At 34.6% G+C, this 24,141-nt stretch overlaps 1 long non-coding RNA gene across 1 annotated transcript in view; it reads left to right on the forward strand.

The window, feature by feature from the left end:
• Positions 1 to 13,421, forward strand: part of LOC119876973 — a 33,095-nt gene extending 19,674 nt beyond the window's left edge. Inside the window, exon 3 of the long non-coding RNA XR_005369375.1 lies at positions 12,636 to 13,421. This is a non-coding gene — a long non-coding RNA (uncharacterized LOC119876973). The remainder of the gene's footprint in view (positions 1 to 12,635) is intronic.
• Positions 13,422 to 24,141: the final 10,720 nt, after the last annotated feature.

The raw sequence follows: 24,141 nt of genomic DNA on the forward strand, positions 1-24,141 counted from the left end.
CATTCAATAAATGATATAAGGACATCTGGCTGGTTATTTCTCTCTTTCTCTCCCCACCTGCCCTTCCTCCTTGTGCCGCCCACAGCAGCACCCCCCCTCAACATATAGTTCAAAGATATCCAAAGATTCACATGTTAAAAAAATGAAACAAAAATACTAGAAAACAGGTACCTGTTAAAACATGGAGGAACCCCAGAAACAGTGTGCTCAGTGAAAGAAACTGACTACAAAATACCAAATACTACATAACTCCATTTATATGAAAAATCCAGACAAGGAAAATTTTGGGAGACAGAATGTTGAGTAGTGGTTGACAAAACTATAGGAGTAATGTCTGCAAAGAGGCACTACAGAGTTTCCTTTATGGGGCAATAGAAATGTTCCAAAATCAGTTTGTAGGGACAGTTATATAGTTCTGTACAGTTATTAAAAGTCATTGAATTATACACATAAGACAAATAGATTTTTGGCATGTAAATTACAATAAAGCAGCTTTTACATGCAATAAAGCAGCATGTAAATTACAATAAAGCAGCTCAAGAAAAAACTTGAAATATGCCTTCCTAAGTATGACACAAGCACCAGAAGTTATTTTTAATAGTTATACATTTAACTACACAATAATCTAAATTTTTTTCTTTCACAAAAATTATGAAGTGTCAAAAGATAAGTGACAAACTGGAAATGAGATTTTACAGCATTGTGTCAATTAGGATTCAGGGCAAGAAACTGAAACTGAGGAGTATTAAGAAGAAAGAAATTTGGTAAAGTGAAGTATGTATTTACAATGCCATTAGAAGCTGGAAGAATGAGCTAGAGGCTGGCATCTCTAGCAATCACCCAAAACACTGTTACATTGTTCCACCAGAGGTAGTTTTACCTCTGAAACTGCCACTTTGAACTACCAAGAGCATACAACTGTAGCTGGAACTCAGGAATCAGGGAGATAAAGTCAGGAAGCTGCAACAACTATCTGTTAAAGAAACAGCTGGCATATTGATGCTGGAATATGAAGTTTACCTGTTAATCCTAACACGAGCACCTCTCACCATCACAAAATTGGTAAATAGCCCTGGGAACATGGGATCCTAGTGCCTCTGCCTCCAAAATAGCCTCTTTTCATTGAGAAGATGAGGTAATAGCCAATACTGTGGACAAAACTCACATTTCCAAAATTTTACTTAACAGCAAAATAAAACAGTCAGGAAGATGAACACAGATTCACTGTTGCTGCTTTCATGCAAATCTCATCAAACACACCTAACAGCAGTACCAATTTACCACAGAAGCATAGCTATAAGGTAGCTTGGAAACATAGTTATTAGTTTTCTAATAGCTGTAGGAAAGAAGGCGAGCTGAAAAGAAGGGGAATAAAAGTAAGTAAAAGTCCACATTATTAACCAAAAACACATATAACAACCAATGGCTTATTCTTTAGTGTATAAAGAGATCTTATAAATCAATAAGCGGAAGGTGAGTATAAATAGAAAGTTACCAAGAAAACAGTTACAGATATTTTATAAGCATGTAAAACTACAGTTAATATCACTCATAATAAATAAATGCAAATTGAAAATATAGTACTCTTTACCTCTCAGATTTTAAAATATCAACATAATTGAATTGAGGAGAGTTTATAGGAAAAGAACAGCATCTCTGGAGGGCAATTTGGCAATACCTATTAGAATTCAAAGTGCACTTATACCATGGTTATCAATTCTAGGAATTTATACTGGATACATATAAGTGTATTTGCAGGAAAGTATGTACAAGGTTATTTACTGAAGTACTATTTGTAATACCAATTCTGAAAACAAACCTAACATCCATAAAATAAAGTACAATAAGTCCTAACATGGGATGCCTGCAAAATATATTGTTAAATAAAACAAGCAAGAAACAAAGGTATGTGTACTTAGTCAACATTCATACAACGTACAAAAGACAGATAGTTTTATATATGCTTATATATGAATAAAATATTTTTTAATAACAATGATTGCCTTCTCTCTAAAGCACTACAGGCCTGTATATCAGGGTTGGGACAGAACTTATTAATTGTATCTTATCATATTTGAATTTTTCCATGTGCATTTATTATCTCGGTAAAAATACAGAACATTTAAAATATAAGACACAGGTAACCATAAAATTAGTGCAGAAAAGAAAAGCTATAGCAAATTATAAATTTCTCATTGTAGGTTTTCTTAGTGAAGTCCTGTCAGCCAAGCTAGTATAGTATAAGACTTGGCAGTTACTTATGCCTCCTGGTACTGATGAGCAGTCTATAGAGGTATTGTCTGTTCAGTAAAGCGGTAAGATAAAAGATTGTATTCTTGGGGCCATTTGGGATCACATAACAATTTTTTAAAACTACAAACATAATTTATAGGCTCATTTACTGAAAATTCTAGAGGTAGAGCTAGATTCACCTGAGTTTGATCAGAGTTTTGGTTTTCTTTTTCTATTATTTTCTTGGGTCTTCTTCTGTTGCCTTGTGTATTATTTTTATTCTCAGTCTCTTATTCCTTAAATTAGCTAACAGTCTGAAGCTTCAGGTAATACAATCCAGAAGACAAAAAAATTTGCCTTCCTCGGCTTGCAGGGACAAGATCTGGACTTTAAGATAAGTGGGCTAATAGAAGTCCTACATCCCTTCTTGAGCCAATTAGCAGAAACATGACATTCTACTGATTAACTTAAGCCAATCAATGTTCACCCATAGATTTCCAAAATGGTGTCAACCTAACCAAAAGCATTTATGTTTTACAATCCAAATCCACAATGGGATTTTGGTAGGGGGTGAGAGTGAGGAGGTTGAGGGAAGAGTAGGCAAGGAACCACAGTATTCACTAATGTGATATTTATTTTTAGAATTGCTTCCAATGAAACACTTTTTTAAATGTAGGATTTTAATACAAGTGGTGTGCTTGTTTTCCATTCTTGGAAGTTTATGTAGTCAACTTCTTTATTTCCAACATAGACCAGAACACCAAGTCAAAGATTGAGAGTTAGAGGGGAGAGGGTTTTCTCACTTGGACAATGGTAATAGTAAATAATACCTACTTCATAAAGCTGCTCTAGGAATAAACCAATACATATAAAATATTAGTCTAGTTCCTACCATATTACAACTACTGAAAAATAGCTATCAATATCTTTTTAAACCTGATTCTTCATCCACAAACATGGCAGATATGTTAGACTTGTCTGACATATGTACAAAGATTTTAAAGCATCCCTGACAAAGATGCTTCAACAAGCAACCACAAACACACTCGAAGCAAATGAAAGAAATAAAAAAATCAGCAAAAAAACCCTGTGATGTAAAAGAGACCCAAATAAAAATTTTAGAACTAAAAAAAATTATTGAAGTAAAAAATTTAATGGATGGGCTTAATAACAGAATGAATGGGGAAAAGGGAAAGAATCAGCTAACTGGAAGACAAAACAATACAAACAAATCAATCTTAACAACAGAGAGACATGACATTCCTAAGTGGCTCAGTGGTTGAATGTCTGCCTTTGGCTCAGGTGGTGATCCCAGGGTCCTGGGATCAAGTCTTGCATCAGGTTCCCTGCAGGGAGCTGGTTTCTCCTTCTGCCTATGTCTCTGCCTATCTGTGTCTCTCATGAATAAATAAATAAAATCTTTAAAAAAAAACCAGATAAACAATAAATTGAAAAATAAAAGTGAACAGAGCCTTGGGGACTTTTGGGATTATAAGAAAAACTGTAACATATCATCAGAATGTAGGAAAGAAAGAAGAAAGAGGTCAAGATTTAAAGGTACGAGGTGAAATAATGGCTGAAAACTTCCCAAATTCAGCAAGAGATATAAATCTACAGATTTGAGAATATTGGCAATGGGATAAACTCAAAGAGGTCTATGCCAGAATACATTAATTACAATTATACGTCTGAAAACTAAGGACAAAGGAAAAATGTTGAAACCAGCAAGAAAACAAACATTTCCTATAGGAGAAAAACAATTTGATTGGGGGTAAATTTCTCATCAGAAAATGGAAGCTAGGGATCCCTGGGTGGCACAGCGGTTTGGCGCCTGCCTTTGGCCCAGGGCGCGATCCTGGAGACCCGGGATCGAATCCCACGTCGGGCTCCCGGTGCATGGGGCCTGCTTCTCCCTCTGCCTGTGTCTCTGCCTCTCTCTCTCTCTCTCTCTCTGTGAGACTATCATAAATAAATTTAAAAAAAAAAAAATTAAAAAAAAAAATGGAAGCTAGAAAAAAGTGGCACAGCATTTCTCAAATGCTAAAAGAAAAGAACTATCAATTTAGAATCCTATATTCAGTGAAAATATCCTTCACAAGGGAAGGGGGAAATCAGGACATCTTAGATGAAGTTAAAGTAAGAGAATTTGTTAGAAGTAAATCTGCCCTAAATTAATGGCTGAAGGAAGTGATCTAAACAGAAATAGAATAATAAATGAAAGAAGCTTATAGAATCTGAAAGGAAGAAACAAATGATCAGCAATGTAAGTAAATGAAGTAGGCATTTCCTCTCCTCTTGAATTTCTTAAAGTATGTTGGACATGATCCACAATTATAACATTGTATGATATGGTTCTAAATGTATGTAAAAGAAAAATTTAAGATCATTATATTATAAATGAGTTAAGGTAAAGGTACAAAAGGTAAGATTTCTATACTTCAATTAAATTTATAAAATGATGACACCAGTATAAAGTGATAAATGATATATACATAATGTAATATCCAGAACAACCACTAGAATACCATACAAGAGATAAATTAGAAAACACTATAATCAAAAGGGAATTCTAAGAAAAATGTTGAAGTAACTTTTAGAAAATCATTAAAAGACAGAAATAAATAGAACAAACAGAAGACAAAAATTTAAATGGCAGACTTAAACCCTAGTTTGTAAATAACTACATGACATTTTAAAGTCTGTATATACCAGTTAAAAGATAGATTATCAGAGGGGATTGTATACATTGCTAGTTGGAATGCAAATGTCATTCTGCCAAAATAGTTTGACAGTTTTTTTAAAAGCTAGTATGTAATTTTTCAGAAACCCAGAAAATTTACTCCTGTACATTTATCCCAGGAGGATAAAGACCCATGCTCATACACACACAAATCTGTACATAAATGCTTATAGCAGCTTTATTTATAATGGCCCAGATTTGGAGACCATACCAGAAACTATCTAGATGTCCTTCAATGGGTGAATTGTTAAACAAACTGTGGTATATCCATAACAATGGAATACTACTCAGCAATAAAAAGGGGAAAAGCTAATGATGCATTCAAAAACCTGGATGAATCTTGAGAAAAATACGCTGAATTTTTTAAAAAGCCAGTTCCAAAACATATATATGGCATAATTTTATATATATATATATATATATATATATATATATATATATATATATAAAGGTACAAATATATTGAGGTACAAATGTGATTTTATCTTTTCTTAAATGGCTAACCAGTTAGACCAACAATTATAGGCAATCTCAGTTTTCATAGTTCAAATATGCTTAGATTTCAATTTCAATGTTATTTCAAATAACATTGTTCCTCAATAATATAGTTGAAATTTCAGTTATCACATTATATTAGCTGTGAGTAATTACATACAGTGCAAACTTCGCTGCTAATTCTTCAGTTTGCAAATGATTACATAAACAATAGATACACATCGTGATCGGTGACAAATCATGTTCCTTCTTTCAAAGGCGTTGGTAATCAGGTCACTGTACATCTATTATTCTGATTATCCACAGACAGTGAAGTGTGTAGTTGTGTTGCCTTCTTATCTCTAAGTAATAAATCGATATGGCACTTCACAAAAATAGACAAGGGAAAGAGGACTGCTCAACAAAGGTAAAGATGTGGTAAAGAATAAAAATGATAATGCTGCAAGTAAATTTGAATCAAACATAAATGGAATTATAGAAAAAACTGACTGGGAATGGTGACACTTCGACTGAGAGACTATATAGGAAGCCCAACATTCCTGATGACACAAATGAGGAACATGGTTGTGATGAAAAAATGAAGATGTCTCCGCAGAAGTCATGCTAGCAAATGAAAAAAAAATCACATTAGAATTTCAGGGATATCTCATAACATAGAAAGTGCAAGCTGATCTAAGCTTAGAAAGGAACAGGCAATTTTCCAAGGCCTACAAAAGACAGAATTCTGTTTCATAAGTTATAGGACAATAAGAAGAAGCTAAACACTGTTAAATCTACTCTTGATAAATTTTTACAAGAAAATAAGATACTTTCATTCTCAATGTTTCTAATGTTTTAGAGTATACTAATAAATATGACTTTTATTGTTTTTAAATTTTCTTATACATTTATAATCCACATTGAAGGAAGTTCTGGTGCTTTGACAAAAATTTTGAAAGACCATAGAACAATTATAAATTTACTATTAACTAATAAGATTGCTTTACATGATGTCAGCTTGCATAATCATTTTTTTTAGTTCCTGTAACACCACAAAAAGTGATAACTACCTGTAATAAAAAGGTTCCATCTTTTCCCCAGGGATTTGGGAAGCCCACTTATATCATACACTTCATTTCTGCATGTACTTGGCTCTATTATTGGAATTCCTATTCCATCCTATTTGATCTGACTCTTCATATATCAACACACACATATTAAATTATAGAAGCAAGTTCACTGGCTTTATTATTTCTTTCCCAAGTTTTTCTGGCTATCTTTTATAAATAATCTTGCTTCATTATATAGAAACATTTTTTAAAAGAATACAGAAACATTTTTACTTCTTCCTTTCATTCTACATGTCTTTTAATTCCTCTTCTGGCCTTATAATGGCTAGGACTTTCAATTCAATGTTGCACCAAATTGATGAGAATATGCATCCTTGACTTGTTTTCTATATTAAGGGGAAGACATTCCAACTAATAAAAGGATAGCAAATATCTCAAAGGCAAGTGTAAGAAATAAACCTCCAGAAAATACTATGGTCACTGGTAATAAGAGATTGGAGGAGAAATACATTTGTTTTCAAAACAAAAGCAATTTCTGTTAAGATCAGAGATTTGCATTTTTTCATAATTCCTACTGAGTTAATGGACCCTAAAAACCAAGGTCTTGGATAAGAATAAAAGTTTAGTTTGTCTTCAGCAACCACCCAAGTCATTCTGAGATTCCAGCTGCACAAAACCTCACCCAAGCAGGTTGCTGTTCATCCACTGAGATGAAAGGATGTAGAAAAACATATCTCTTCTGCATCACATGCTTAGCAAATATATTTTTCAGTACTTTCTATATTTACCTGATTTCAAGGTTGCATTATACTTCAGTCTGGTGAAGTTCATCAATTCTTTATAATTTTCAGATAAGTTTTAGAAATGCTGATTTTTAGAATTGAGGTTTTACCTTTTTTATTTTTATGTATGAGTATGGCATTGATTCAACATAAAATTAATTTGCTTTACTTGAGAAAATAGTGTAAGTCTATAAAGTCCTCATAACAATTCCAGTTCTAGGGATTTTGCTCTGAATATTGTACAGCCCAGTTTATCAAATGTGAAAAGAAGATCTAAGAACTGAGATGTATGGTTATCTTTATGGCCTGGATACTAAAACTTTTGCCAATTAGAATGAAGATTGATTGGAGTGTGGCTACTAGATATTTGGAGAAGTCCAAAGAAATATGCAAAGAAACTCTATTTTGACCTGCTAATAAAACATGCAAGCCAGGGGAATGACTCCTCCCCAGATTGTCATTTCAGGAACCACTTTGCAAATGCAAAAGAGTTTGCCGGACAGCTGTTCCTGAAAGCTAAGTTTTTATTTTACTGTTTCCTATTTTTGTTTCGTGGAAATGCCTCGTAGACAATCAAATATTTGTGCTGGAATTTTTTCCTGTTCTGCCCCTGCCAGACACAAAAGCCAAGAAAACATTCTCTTTGTTTGCTCCACAGAAGCCATATATAGCTGACCAAACGGCAGCACTGAACTATATGAAAAAACAAAAGCAAAAAGCACGATTCGTTTATGAGCTAAAGAAAAGAAAGAAGGAGAGAAAGAAAATGAGAAAGAAAAAAATAAATCTGTTTCATGAAGTTCATTATTATTTAACTTGAAGACAGTATTAGACAGTTTTATTTATTTATTTATTTATTTATTTATTTATTTATTTATTTATTTATTTATTTATTCTTTTTAAAGTTTTTATTATATTCTAGTTAGTTAACATACAGTGTTATATTAGTTGTAGGTATACAGTATATTGATTCAAAATTCCATGCAATCACTCTGTACTCCCCACAAATGCAACCCTTAATCCCCATCACCTATTTCACTCATCTCCCCAGCTCCCTCCACTCTGGTAATCACCAGTTCTCTATAATTAAGAGTCTGTTTCTTGATTTGTCTCTCTCTCTTTTTTAACTTCTGCTCATTTATTTTGTTTATTTTTTTTCAAGTTTTTAAATTCTAGTTGGTTAATGTACAGTGTTAGTATTAGTTTCACGAATAGAGTTTAGTGATTCATCATTTATATATAACACCCAGTGCTCATCACAAGTGCCCTCCTTAATACCCATCACCCGTTTAACCCATCCTCCCCATTCCCTCTAGCAACCCTTAATTTGTTCTCTATAGCTAAGAGTTTCCTGGTTTGCCTCTCTTTTCCCCCTTATGTTCATGTGTTTTGTTTCTTAAATTCTACCTGTGAGTGAGATCACATGATATTTGTCTTTCTCTGATTGACTCATTTTGCTTAGCATTATACTTTCTAGCTCCATCCATGTCATTGCAAATGGCAAGATTGCATTCTTTTTTTATGCCTAAATACTATTAATACTATTCCTTTGTGTGTGTATACACATCACACACACACACACATATATATGTATATGTATATGTATATGTATATGTATATGTATACACACACACATTATACATCTTTATGTATTCATCTAGTGATGGACACTGGGCTGATTTCATAATGCTGCTATAAACATAGGGATGAGTGTATCTCTTTGAAATAGTATTTTTGTATTCTTCGAGTAAATATCTAGTGGTGCAAATAGTCATAAGGTAGATCTACTTTACCTTTTTGAGGAACCTCCATATTATATTCCAGAATGGCTGCACCACTTTGCATTCCCACCAACAGTGCATGAGGGTTCCTTTTTCTCCATACTCTTGCTGACATCTGTTGTTTCTTGTGTTTTTTATTTTAGTCATTCTGACAAGTGTAAGGGATATATTGTTATAGGTTTGATTTATATTTCCCTGATAAGTGATGATGAACATCTTTTCATGTGTCTGTTAGCCAACTTGTGTGTCTTCTTTGGATAAATGTCTGTTATGTCTTCTACCTGTTTTTAAATTGGATTGTTTGTTTTTTGGGTGTTGAGTTTTATGAGTTCCTTATATATTTTGGATACCGATTCTTTATTGGATATCTCATTTGCAAATATCTTCTTCCATTACTTAGGTTGCCTTTTAATTTTGTTGATTGTTTCCTTCACTATGCAGAAGTTTTTTTATTTTGTCATAGTATCAATAGTTTATTTTTGCTTTTGTTTCACTTGCCTCACGACCTATCTAGATAGAAGTTGCTCAGCCAATAGCAGAGAAGTTATTGCCTTTGTTCTCTTCTAGAATTTTTATGATTTTGAGTCTCACATTTAGGTCTTTAATCCATTTGAATTAATTTTTGTGTATGATGTAAGAAAATGGTCCAGTTTCATTTTTTTACATGTTGCTTTCCACTTCTCTCAAGAGAAATGAATCCAAATATGTCATTAAAGATTATCAGCAAATCATGAAAGAGAGAAAGAGAAGAAAGGATCAGAGAAAATCTTCAGAAACAACCACAAAACATAATAAAATGACAATAAATAGATAGCTATCAATAATTATTTTGAATGTAAATGGACTAAATGTTCCAATCAAAATATATAGGGTATCAGAATGGATAAAAAAACCACAAGGCCTATCTATATGTTTCCTACAAAGTGACTCATTGTAGACCTAAAGATACCTGCAGATTGCAAGTGAGGGGATGGAGAAAAATCATGCAAATGGATGTCAAAAGAAAGCTGGAACAGCAATACTTATATCAAAGTAGACTTATTACAAAGACTAACAGACAAAGAAGGACACTATATAATAGTAAAAGGGACAGTCCAACAAGAAGATATAACAATTGTAAATATTTCTGCACCCAAAATAGGACCACCCAAATACATAAAACTGTTAATAACAAACATAAAGGAACTAATCAATAATAATACAGTAATAATAGGGGACTTAATTTTTTAAATATTTTATTTATGTACATGAGAGAGGGTATGAACAGGGGGAGGGTGGCAGGAGAGGCAGAGGGATAAGCAGACTCTCCACTGAGTGAAGAGCCTGATGTGGGGCTCAATCCCAGGACCCAGAGATCATGACCTGAGCCAAAGTCAGATGCCTAACTTGCTGATCCACCCAGGCACCCCAATAGGGACTTTAACACCTCACTTACATCAATGGACACATCATCTAACCAGAAAATCAAGAAGGAAACAATAGCTTTGAATAACACACTGGAACAGATGGATTTAACAGATATTTTCAAAGCATTCCATCCTAAAACAGAATACACATTCCTTTCAAGTGCACATGGAACATTCTTCAGAATAGATCACACGTTAGGCCACAAAACAGGTCTCTACAAATTCAAGATAGAAGTGATACCATGCATCTTCTCTGACCAGAACACTATGAAAGTAGAAGTCAACTGCAAGAAAATATCTAGAAAGACTACAAGTACATAAAGGTTAAATAACATGCTACTGAACAGTGAACATGTCAACCAGGAAATGAAAGAACAAATTGAAAATACATAGAAACAAATATTCAAAATTTTAAAATCTTATTAGGTGGCCACCTTTGCAAAACATATTTTTCCTCATTATGCTCTTCTTTTTGCAAATTTTTAAAATTTTTAAGAATTTTATTTAGTTCAAGTATGGTTAACATATATTGTGTCCTTCTATAATAAATTCCTACTTTGTATTGTGATGGTAGAAAGTAAAACTATATGTTAGGAAAACATACACACACACAACAGCAACAGCAAAGAAACAGTCTCATATATGCAATGCTCAAAACTGTTAGATAAATATTCCAATCTGTGGCTCTAAGTATATGGATGCTATTATCACCTGGTTGGGAGAATTCATATTTTTCTAAATTATATTATTTCAAGAAGAATATAATTTTGTATTTACATCATTCTACACAATTTGATAGGAAGAAAAATAGATTGCGTTGGGATTTTTAAAAATCTGTATGCCAGCTTTGGAGACATTCTTTTGAAAGTATTCCATTAAATAAAATAGAAACCGCTGAGATCTGGGAATGGCTTATGTGGGCAAGGGGAAAGGAGGCTCCTGGGAGTTGCTGCTCATCAAGACTAGGTCCTAGTTTGAAAGTTTCTAAAAGAAATCTATTGAAAAGACATCTCCACCCACAAGCTCAGAATTTAAAAAAAATTTTTTTAAGGATTTATTTATTTGAGATAGAGTGAGAGTGTGCGCATGAATGGGGGGGGGGGAGCAGAGGGAAAGAATCTTCAAGGAGACTTCCTGCTGAGTGAGGAATCCCATGTGACTTAATCTCACAACACATGAGATCATGACTCATGAGATCATGATCTGAGCCAAAACCAAGAGTCAGACACTTAACCCACTGAATCACCCAGGTGCCCCACATGCTCAGAATTTTAAACAGAGGGATAGTGTGAGGAATGTGAAAAGAGGTCATCTAGATAAAATAGAAAATAGGGACCTCTTTTAGGAAAAAGTACCACATGTCATGGAAAGTTCAACAAAAGATAGAACATAAAAGAAATCTCTTCCTTTCTCTACACACATGTAGGATTATGTCAAAGGAGTTATATGCAGGATTTCATTTGAGGAAAAGGAGTTTTAGCAATTATGATTTGTAAACCATCAGATTAGATAGCATTCATGGTGTCTTTCAACTATAAAATATGTAAGAACAGAATGTTTATCATATTATTATTTGTTGTAGTGAAAAATATTGTGTCCTGGGCAAAACTTTGTGATTATCAGAATAATGGGAACATATCCATGCTGATCTCCTAGGCATTTCAAAGAGTTAGATATACATTTCCTCTTCAGCAGCTCTTATCAGCTCTTATCAAGTTTCTCTGCCTGGGAAGTGTCTGGCTTTGTCAATGGCCCAGCTGTTTGCCAATGGGAAATTACCCTCTTACCCTCTGGGATGAGCTGATCCTTTATTCATATCATCAAGGCTATATCACTGTATAAATCTTGTAGGAACATTGTTTCAGTGGCAAAGAATTGGCAGGAAGATGAAAAATTAGACAACAAATAGAGTAATAATATTACAATTTTTAAAGCCCACAGAAAAGTAAAAAGACTAAGAAAATACTGTAATGTTTTTCCTCAAGACTAAAGAGAATCTAATGTCCTGACATTCTTAACTTAACTCAGGTATAGAAACAAGTAGTTAATAGTTGTCAATATGAAGGGAGAAACCCAGTGACAGTGTTATCTATTTTAATGGACACCTTCCATTTCCTTTTTCACCCATGCAAGTTTCTTGTCTTTTGTAGGAGGAGAGTTGGTCATCCACAGACTGATATGTTATGAAATTCCACCTGTCAGAATTTATGTGGAAACAGGATCTGCCAATCTCGCTTGTGGTTTTATGTTCACGTAGAATCTTCTGCAGAAACCCACTCTTCACGCTGTTAATGACAAAATCTAACACGTGTTATTTTCCCCTGTCAAACTTTTCATTCCCCTTATGACCGTTCAACAGATACCTCTAAACTCAAGTTTGAAGATTTAAAGTTTATGCTCTATTTTTTCCATCCTCCTGTATCCCTCCCCTACAGATATTCAGATTCCGTTATCAAATGGGTATTCTGACCCTAGATTTCGATTCTATTGATCCACCTTTTCCTAGACATGTTAAAGTTTCTGAGCTTTCTATCTCTGTGTTCAAAATCTCCTGTTGTCCTTTTCTTTTACAGCCCTGAATATGATGTCCTAAGTGTCATTCTTCTAATAGTAGTTAAGTCTTTATAAAGTTTTAATGTCTTCATCTTCCCAGGCTGTGAGCAACTTTTGTCCTAGAATATTGAATCTAATTATGCGAGTAACAGGCTCAGAACATTCAGACAGGAAAATATTTTTGAAATATACATCTCTCAGCCTGGGTGGCTCAGTTGGTTAATTGTCTGCCTTCGGCTCAGGTCATGATCTCAAGGTGCTGGGACTGAGCCTTGAGTCAGGAGCCAGGCTCCCTGCTGAACAGGGAGTCTGCTTCACCCTCTCCCTCTGCCCCTCCCCACTGCTGTACGCAAACTCTCTCTCTCAAACAAATAAATAAAATCTTCGACAAATAAATAAATAAAATATACAATTCTCAAAAAGTCACTTATTCATCAAATGCTGTGATGGATCTTACTAAGATTATATTTTAGTTTTACCTCACCTATTGGAATCTATCATGGTGAATTCATCTTTCTTCTAACTTATCTCTAATCATTTGTAGAGTGTCTCAAATTAAAGGAGTTATATGGCAAATACCTGACTTATGTAATGACTCTAAAATATTAATTTGGGTGACTTCCTTCCCCAGATGGACTTTTGTCCAAAATTATCCAATTTGGTTGTTCTTGTAACTTAATTTTTCATACAAAGTATAAGAGTTTTCTTTACTTTAATATTTTAAAAAATCTAGTTTATGTAGTTTTGTTATATTTTCTCTGGAACTTAGGTGACTATATATTTGGTAAGATATCATAATATAAGTAATATCAGAAAAAGTGAGAAGCCAATTGAAGGATTTCAGGTTGCCAAAGACAAGATATATTACCTATGTTTATATACAGGCAGATGGGCTTGGCCTAATCTCCCCAAATCCACTCTAGAAAGAGGTGTTATTGCATTACTTAGTCTTTCTCAATTCTGATCAAAGACTCACTAGTGACAACTGTTGGCATAAAAATCATCGAAAGCAAAAAATTCATTCTGTAAATGTGACTTCATCAGGGATTTACATATATAACAAAATCAAAACTTATTTCTTATTGTTTACTCACCCATTAGTTTACTTCATCCAAGTATTTCAAAGTGATTAAACAGTTTAAAACTTGCTAGAAGTCAAATCTCCTTAAGAAATTTATTTTGAAATATAAGTATGTTGTGTTTGCCAGGAAACTAATTTATAGTATTTACAAGTTAATTCATCTTAAATGTGTTGTGTATGCTATCACTTCAAAGGTAAATTGAGAATAAATAAAACCAGATACCTAACTACTTCAACTATTCATCTTTGGGCAATTTCTTCTCTAGTCTCTGACTGAAACATAATTAATTTGCATATTTCCTCTCAGCCTGTTGATTAAGGGACCTAATACTCTCACAAAGTAATTTACTTAACATGAGCAATTATGTACATTTCAGGCATCCCCATTCACAATACATGTTCTGGGACTTCTGAAAAGATGACTTCATTTCATGTTAATTAGACTGAAATTAAAAATCCCACCAGAAACATAAGGTCATGTTCCCAAGATTCACCTCATTTCCTTTCTCTGAGTAAATATATGAGAAGATTTACCATGTTTCTACATGCAGCAATGAAACTTTTAAGCAAACTAATTTTTAGTATCTTGGATTTTCTCTGGAAAAATATTAGACTGCTTTGGTGGACTCAGTAAAGTTTTAATCATTCTTGGGAGGCCTAATATGGCTATCATTTCCCTTGTGTGTGTTTGTGTACGTGTGTGTCTGTGTGTCTGCACGTCTATGTGTACACCTGTGACTTATTGCTTCATCCAAAATTACTAAAGATCATTATGTTGCTTTGTAGGAGGTTAGATGAGAAGCAGCTCTGCCAGCCTCCTGTAGAGGATAGTGATATATTTGGAGGTTTTTCTAATGGATTCCCTTCTGATATTATGTAACAATTTATGTCTCTTATCTTTGGTTCTACTGTGTAATTTACACTGTAATTATGATTTGCAGGTTATTTAGTTGGACTATTTTGGTTTGTGTACAATGAACTTTTACTATGGTTTTGTTTTGGAGGGGATTTTTTGGTAATTTTTTTTAGGGTTTGTAGGTGTTGATCTAAGTTGACTCCTATCCTCATCAAAATTCCTTAGGATAACATGATGTGCTCCTTACTGCATTTTGCATTCCTTTTATTTAATTTGGAGTCAGTGGCCCTTAAGAATAAACAAACACAGCGCTTTTAGGTTTTCTCTATTTCTTTGTATTACCCTTCTCCTTGAGTTCATCTCAAATTTTGCATTTGACTTGGTCTTTAAAATATTTTGCATTTTGGGGTTAGGAAGACTGTGAGGGCTAGATGAGGACCCACTTATATCCTGTCACAGAATTCCAGATGACCTGGACATTGGTACATGAAAGGTACATAGCAGGAAGATTTCTAGATCTCCATATATGTCTTTAACCTCTGAATTAACTCACCATAGCCATCTATAATGAACTCAGTTTAGGATTTTAATTAACATGCCAAAGCCAATTCTAGTTACTGGATTAAGCACAGAGTCTTTTGGGGATATGATATAAATACATAATTCTTTGGATATATCTTAGGGTCATGTGTAACTTACCAGATTTATCCTTATGGACATTATAGAAATCCCGAAGTAAGATTTTGTAATGAGTTGCCTGTGCTCTGAGTATATTCGAAGAAAAATTATTCACTCCTTTGGGATATTTCTGTAGACTTCCTTGCACTTTACCATAAGATAACCACAATAGTTACTACAATTTTGTTGCTTCTTTTCTGTGGCTGCCATACTTTGCTTTTCCAATACCACCAGAAATAGCAATTGGACTTTTATTTCTTGCCTTTATGGCTTGATTTTAAGGCAGATGCAGGGAAGGAAATACAGGAAAAATTTCTTCCTGCCCAATAAGTCTTTCATTCCCTCCCCCCCTTAAAACTGCTGCTACTATCTCCTACATATGGTGTATTAATCAACTCTAGGAAATTATATTTTCATCTTACACTGAAGTTATGAAGCAAAAAACTGGACCTCTTTTAAGGAAAAGGAACCAATTATATGAATAAGGATGTGCTTGAAAATAAGCAGTAATCATGACAAGTTTTTTGTTTGCATGTTGCAATCTAATCCTTCTTGCTTTCAATAAACTTGAGAGTTTATTGGCATCCACATAATTTACTCTGGAGATAATGATATAACAAGCAAACTATTTTATTTTCTCTAGCTTAGCCAAGAGAACATATTCAACAAAAAGATTTTATGTAACTTTGGAGTCTGAGGATAAGATTTCTTTTTTTTTTTTTTTTGTCCCAATGATGCTCAAAATCCAAGGTGTCAAGAGAGAAGACTCCATTACTTCAAATTAGTTATTTCCCCAAAGTTAAATAAGTGGTGAGGGTTGATCTAAGAATATAGAAGATAGTGTATTCCAAAGATTAATCATTTTTGTCAGCTTTACTATTTTTAAATGAAGATATCAATATGTTTGTTAGAAATGACTGGCACAATATTAAAAGACCAGTTAATTTTATTAAATCTTATTATAATAATTCTTAATTTCACCAGAGACTTCCAATGGACTCATTAAGAAATGATCTCAAATGTACTATTAAACATGATTATTCATCATGAAATCTCTAACCATTAGCTGTAAATGTACTTTTCCTTCCTAAAATGTTGAAAGCTTGATTGTATTAACAAGTGAAAAATATACACCATATTTTATTTCTGAAAAGTAGTCTCTTTGGTATTTTTTTTAAGAGAGAGATGACAAGAAGGAGAGGGAGACAGAATCTTAAGCAGACTCCACACCCAGTGCAGAGCCTGACACAGGGCTTGATCTCACAACCCTGAGATCATGACCTGAGCCAAAATCAAGGGTTAGACACTTAACCAACTGAACCAGTCAGGTTCAGTTAGATTAGATTAGATTTGCAGCCAAATGAATTCAAATAGTTGAAAATGCTTAAACAGCATACAAACAAAGCAGAAGTAAAGATCATATATTACAAAAGACAAATGATGAGTTTTTCAGTGGAACCTTTTTAAAGACTATTAGAAAATATGAATTTTAAAATTGTTAGGAATAAAGGAAAGGCTTTCTTTTCTAAGTTTATGTGTATTTATACACTGTAGAAGCAGATATGATGACATGATTTTAAGGTCAAACTTAACATTTACTTACATGTATCTGGTACTAGAACTTACTAATATCTTACTGCTACTGTGGCTGTGTAAACTGGCTTCAGTGATTAAAACCATTTGACTCAATAGAGTTAAGCACTATTCACTTTTTCATTTGCTTATGTACCCATATGCTCCCTCATTCATTTGACATACACTTACTGAAAATGCACCATATATCGTGCACTGTATTAGGCACTGGAGATAAAAAAATAAATAAGACACAGACCTTGCCTTTAAGTAGTTCATAGAGTCACAGAAAAAAGTGATATGTTGATAGTATAATAAAATAAATAATGGAAGCATGTCTGTAAATCAGTGATTTTACAGGATAGGGATTGATTTGCTCTATACAGAAAAACCAGTGAATACTTCTGGAGGAAGCAACAACCTGAGTTGGATTTTTTTTTTAAGATCTTATTTATTGCGGGATCCCTAGGTGGCTCAGTGGTTTAGCACCTGCCTTTGGCCCAGGGCATAATCCTGGAGACCCGGAATTGGGTCCCACGTCGGGCTCCCTGCATGGAGTCTGCTTCTCCCTCTGCCTGTGTCTCTGCCTCTCTTTCTCTCTCTCTCTCTCTGTGTGTGTGTGTGTCTCATGAATAAATAAATAAAATCTGTAAAAAAAAAAAAAAGAACTTATTTATTGTCTCATGAGAGACACAGAGAGAGGCAGAAACATAGAGAGAGAAGCAGGCTCCATGCAGGGAGGCTGATACAGGACTCAGTCCCAGGACTCTGGGATCATGACCTGAGCCAAAGGCAGATGCTCAACCACTGTGCCACCCAGGTCCCCCCTGAGTTGGATTTTTGAAGCATCATTAACAGGCATTGAGGCCCAACTGGGTCTTGAAAGACATATAAGAGTCTGACAGACAAAAAAGCAAGATGACCTATTATGAAAAATTCCATAGAGTCAGGGAAATGAATTGATCTATTCAGGGAGAGAGGGAAAAAATGAGGAAACTGGTAAGAATAGAACCTGGGAAGCACCACTCTTTCAGGAAAGAGGACAGTTAAACAGATGGAGAAAGAGAAGTCAGAGAGATAGCAGGAAACTGGAATAGAGCTGTGTTTCCAAATTCAAGGGAGTAGAACATTTCATGAAGAAGTAGACAGCCTATCAATGCTCAGAAAATGGCAAGCAAGATAAAAGCATAAAAATTGCGTATGGCAGTTAGATAAATGGTGCCTTACCAAGAGCAGTTTCACGAGAGTGAAGAAGGTAAAATTACTCTATTTCTTGTTCTGGAGGAAAACTGAAGATAAAGGTGAAACTTTCACCATTAAAAGGCTCACATTCTACTTAGAGACATAAATTACAAATGTATTTGTCATATGAGTTAGCCCTATGCTGCTGTGGAGTGAGCATGATGTGGTGGTAATTATGGAAAGGGTAAGTTTTTTGTTTTTTAAGATTTTATTTATTTATTTATTTATTTATTTATTTATTTATTTATGTTTTATTTATTCATGACAGAGAGAGAGAGAGAAGCAGAGACACAGGCAGAGGGAGTAGCAGGCTCCATGCAGGGAACCCCATGTGGGACTAAATCCCAGGACTCCAGGATCACAACCTGGTCCAAAGGCAGATACTCAACCCCTGAGCCATTTGGCGTCCCAGGAAGGGTATGTTTTGATGGAGGCTAGAAGAGGAATAAGGAAAGAAATCAAGCATGGGGTTTTCTGCAGATAAGGGACCATGAGGCCAGGGGACGTGGGTGGTATCTGAAACTCCACAGGGACTCCATGAGCATTGTGTGAAGGAATAAAGATAGAAACTTTATAATTCCACTTAACAGGAATAGAGTACAAGTGCAAGCTTTATAAATGAAGGTACTTGAGAATTACCTATTTAGAGAGTGATATCCTATCACCTCTAAACAGAATCATTTCCTACCAAGGCAGATCCATGAAAGCTGAAACAGCTAACATGACAGGAAGGAGAAAATATGGGGAAACAACAATGTTGAGAATATTTAGATGCATTTATTCCATGAGATTTACTTCTACCTTAACACCTTAAAATTTTTAAATTTACATTCAATAAGTTGTCACCAATATAATATTATTTGTAACTATGTCATAGAGTCAATTTTCTTTTCTAAGTATCAACAGGAATTAATGACCTTGTTAGTGATATGTTTTTACTTAAACTTCTAAAAACAATTCTGAGAAGATAGATGTTATCAAGGAAACTTGATACTCTTGTATTTTAACTCTTTTGCTTACCGCATCCCTATGGAGGCCCCTGCATTTTTTGACTTACCCAACAGAAATAAGTGTGTATTTACAGGTAATTTTCCATGATTTGAAAGTATGAAGAAAAATTATATATTTAGCTATTACAAGGCAATGCAAGCTACTGTATATCAAATGTGATCTTTGAATTAAAAATATTTTTGTGTGACTATCATAAATAAAAAAAAATTTAAAAATATTTTTTAAAACACAAGTTCATGGGAAGAAAAATAATGGGGGGTGGAGGTGCTTCCTTGATGGGAAGTTTAGGAAAACAGCATTAGGTCCTGTTTAAAATTCATGCTGACAAAAACAAATCAATAGCTAGACAGATTCAAAAGTTCAAACCAACAGGAGAGATGATTTAAGCCATATCTATCTAGATTTAGGACATTTGGCAATTTAGCATCTGTGTTCCCAATAAAGGTCAATAAAATTCCTTTTCCAAACTGAAAAGCAAGATAAAGAAAGAAAATCTTAACTAAACTGTGGTCTCAGGCTCATGTTTCTGAAGAATAGGAAATATGATGATTAAAATTTATTAAAATCAAATGAAATATATATGATGGGGGGAACTGCACTGGCTCAAGACTCAATCAGTCTCTTTTCCTGAATGAGCCATACATGGAAATGAAATAATGTGAGAGTATATACATTAAGAAAAAGTAGGCTGAAATACTTTGAAAAAGCCAGAGATTTAATTGTCTGAAGTATACATTTCTCAAATTGTTCATCATACTTCCTTGTTCTCCTTCTACTAGCAAGTGGGACAGGGGGATACAAATATAACGATACATTAATATGTTGCAACCATCATCAGTGTAGGTAACTAATAACTATCTGTCCTTGAGCAAAAATGAGTCTAGTTATATATCAAAGATAAGATTTGTTGATCCAAGAGTGAGTCACTCTATCATTTGTATTCCACCCCATAACCAAGAGTTGGAAATTGTTAGAAGGAAACAACTTTGTATAAGCTGAATTGGCTTGTTCTTTTGTTCTTCCTTTAACATATTCTGCAAGGTAGGTCAGTCATCACTGGAATGGCACAAGAAGCTGCAAAATCAAGTTGAAATGCAAATGAAAACAAATTCAGTATTTCATAAATATATGTAAACTGCTCTATTTCCACTTTGTAGTAATATTAGCCATTGTTTCCAGCTTTCCCCCTTATTATTGGATCTTTCATCTCTTTCAATCCTGGCTTCAAATCTTCCATCCACTTCATATAAAAAGATGACATAATTTAAAACTGTTTATCTTGCCTCCTCTTATGATACATTTCTTGGAGACACTGCACTGGCCCCTTGCTTGTGGACAATGGGCACCTCCATCTTTGAGGACTCAGATGTGAAATTGCCAGCACAAAGAAGATTGTTGACTAGATGAATTACAATCCTGTGAGTACCAACCCAGAATTAGGATGGGTTTCATTAATAAGAAGCAAATATCAGACTGGCTGTGACTCTTCCTTATCCAGTTTCAGGAACTCACAGGCATCATTCTCAGTGAACTTTGGTCATTTGGTAACTGGTTTAGCAAAAGCTGCTCAATCTCAAAAGCCTAAAATATCAATACAGCTTCAGAAACCTTTGGGAACATATCAGGAAGTCTAGCATGTATGTAATTGGAGTCACAGAGAGGAAAGGAAAATGAAGGCATAAAATATTTTTGAAGAAATAATGGCCTCAATTTTGCCAAATTGGGTGAAAAAAACCCCACAGATTTAAAGTAAGAAGTCTCCATAAGTCTTAATGATAACTGCAAAGAAAACTACAGCTAGGCACATTTTAGTCAAACTTCTGAAGAGCAAAGATTAAGAGAAAATCTTAAAAGCAGTCAGAGAAAAATGCACATTATATACTAGAAAACAATAATACAAAAGATGGCTGACTTCTCATTGAACAATGTAGCTCAGAAGGCAGGTAATCATATCTTTAAATTGCCAAAAGAAAAAGAAATCTGTAAGCACAAATTTTTCTCTTCTAAAATGGAAATGAAAAAAGATATTTTCAGAGAGCCAAAAGCTGAGGGAATTCATCACCAAAACATTCATATTATTTAAGTAAAAAGCAGTTCTCTAGGAGGCAGGGATCTGTCATCAGATGGAGAAACCAGCTTAACAGAAATGATTGAAGAGAAATTCAGAAATTATAAATATGTGGGTTAATATAAAATTGATTTTTTTCTTCTCCAATTTAAAAAACATAGGGATCCCTGGGTGGCGCAGCGGTTTGGCACCTGCCTTTGGCCTGGGGCGCGATCCTGGAGACCCGGGATCGAGTCCCACGTTGGGCTCCCTGCGTGGAGCCTGCTTCTCCCTCTGCCTGTGTCTCTGCCTCTGTGTGTGTGTGTGTGTGTGTGTGAGTATCATAAATAAATAAAATCTTTAAAAAAAACAAATTATTGTGCAGTTCAAAATATAAATGGATGCTACAACAGTAGCATAGAGAATATGGGTTGCATACATGAAAAATATTTGTACAAGATCCTTATATTTTATATGAAGTAGAACAAAATTAATCCTGGGTAAGCTTCAATAACTAAGGGTACACAAATGTACCCCTTAAAGCAACCACTAGAAAAATAATCTAAGCATAACAGCTTAGAAGAATAAAGTGAAATGCTAATGTATTTAGTTAACTCCAAAATAAGGCAAGAAAGAAGGAAAAGAAAGAAAATAAAGATAGGAGACAGAAGAAAGCAAAAGGTAGCTTCAAGCCAATCATATCAATAATTGAATTAAGGTGGAGATTTGTAGATCAGATAAAATAGCAAAACTTTATTATATAGATTCTATAAAAGATGCCTTTAAAACAAAAAGACATAGATAGATGGAAAGAAAAGAATGGGAAAAGATAACTAAAGCAATCAGTATACATAAGAAAGCTGGAGTGGTTATATTGATATCAGAAAAAAATTCAAGGTAGGAGATACTTTTTACAATGAGAAAGGATTAATTGATCAAAAAAGCATAGCAATTGGAAATTTATATGCATCTAACAAGAGAGTCTTAAAATGCATGAAGCAAAAATAGACAAAATTAAAGAGAGAAATAGGCAAACCCATAACGGTAAATCTTGAGGGACCTGTCCCACTGTGAAAGACTGGGAAATTTGTCTCCCCAGTCTTCCTTCAATGCATGTGGTCTCCAGTCATGCTGGCACTATAGCCCTTCTACTTGTGATAGATCTGCAATGGAAAGGGATCCATAGATCACCTGTGTCCAGGTTATTCTGTAAAGGCTCATGCCTTCCTCATTTCTGGTCCATTCTCTCTTCCTGCTACCCATCAGTGAGGCTTAGCATGCTTTACACGTAAGTCCCTGTGGATTGTGCACCTGTCAGAGAAAGCTCTGGATCAAGAGGTAAGCATCACCCCAATGATCAGTCTGAACTGAGAAAAGCATGTCCTCTTTCTCTAACTTGAGGTTCACAAGGGGTCCCTCTTGATAGATATACTTCTCACACTCGCAGAAAGAGTTTTCTATTCTTCTTTTCACTGCTCCCAGTTTTCTATTTTGCATTAGTCTTTTTTGGGTTATAACATATTATTCTACATAAATACCTAAAACTCTCTGTCACCACTGGATAACTTTTTTCACCACCCTCCCACCACACTGCTGATGTATCTAACCAAAAGTGGGACCTGCATCTGTTCTTTGCCTCTGAAGAAGCAGGAGGAAGCCTCAGAGAGTGAGGGAGGATACTTTTCATTTTCCCTTGCATAAGAAGTATTTGATGATGCCTATACTGTCTATGGTGGACTCCCACCCAAGTAGTGGAACAAAGATTAAAAGCATTTCCTTCCCCTTACATGAAGACACAAATTGATTCCCTTCACCAGGAACTGGCTGAGAGAAATTAATTCATGTTTATTTACACCCACATGTTATCAGCTTTGGTTGTTTCTAAGTAATATCCTTAGCAAGAGGACATCTACCCATACAAGTGCTCAATTGACCATCCTAGGACACTGGTGAGTCTTATCCCCAGGGCTTCTTTAAACAGAACTGCTCACTCTGCCTTAAAATGCTCCTTGCTGTACCCTCTTTTGTCCTCTTCCCCAGGCGATGGTACATCAGCCACTCACCTTCAGCCGTACCCATCCCAGGTCACTATTTTGCAACTGAGTAAAGCTCACTGCTCCAGGGACCCTAGGCCTTGTAAGCAGAGCAAACTGATGCAAGGAGATTATGGCACCACACCTCGATTAAATAGTGCATAACTCATTCTCTACAAGACATGATTTCTGCACTAGGGAGTATAAGTCTCAGCATTGAGCAATCCAAATCTTTCTCTTTAATTATGCTTCACAGCTCAAAAAAAAAGAAAAAGTTACCTTTTTCCTTCTCTTCTTAACATAAGAAGAAATGTGAAATTATTCTGAAGGAACAAAGTTGATTTTTAACCCCCATAACAAATGTAGGTTTTCAATTTCTATAGAAAATCAAAAATCTATTTGTAATCACCTACCATTCATAGACTAGGTAAAGCTTTAATAAGAAAAAGCAAAAAGTAACCACTATTGCATGCTAATTTGTACTTCTTAACTTCCTCCTTTACACCTTCATTCTAAAAGTAATAGACTTAAAGCCCCATAGAACTTAGACTGATCTTCTGTTCTTTGATTCTATGCGGTTGAA

This window comes from Canis lupus, chromosome 14 (assembly GCF_011100685.1).
Source record: "Canis lupus familiaris isolate Mischka breed German Shepherd chromosome 14, alternate assembly UU_Cfam_GSD_1.0, whole genome shotgun sequence".
In the NCBI taxonomy this organism is placed as follows: Eukaryota; Metazoa; Chordata; class Mammalia; order Carnivora; family Canidae; genus Canis; species Canis lupus.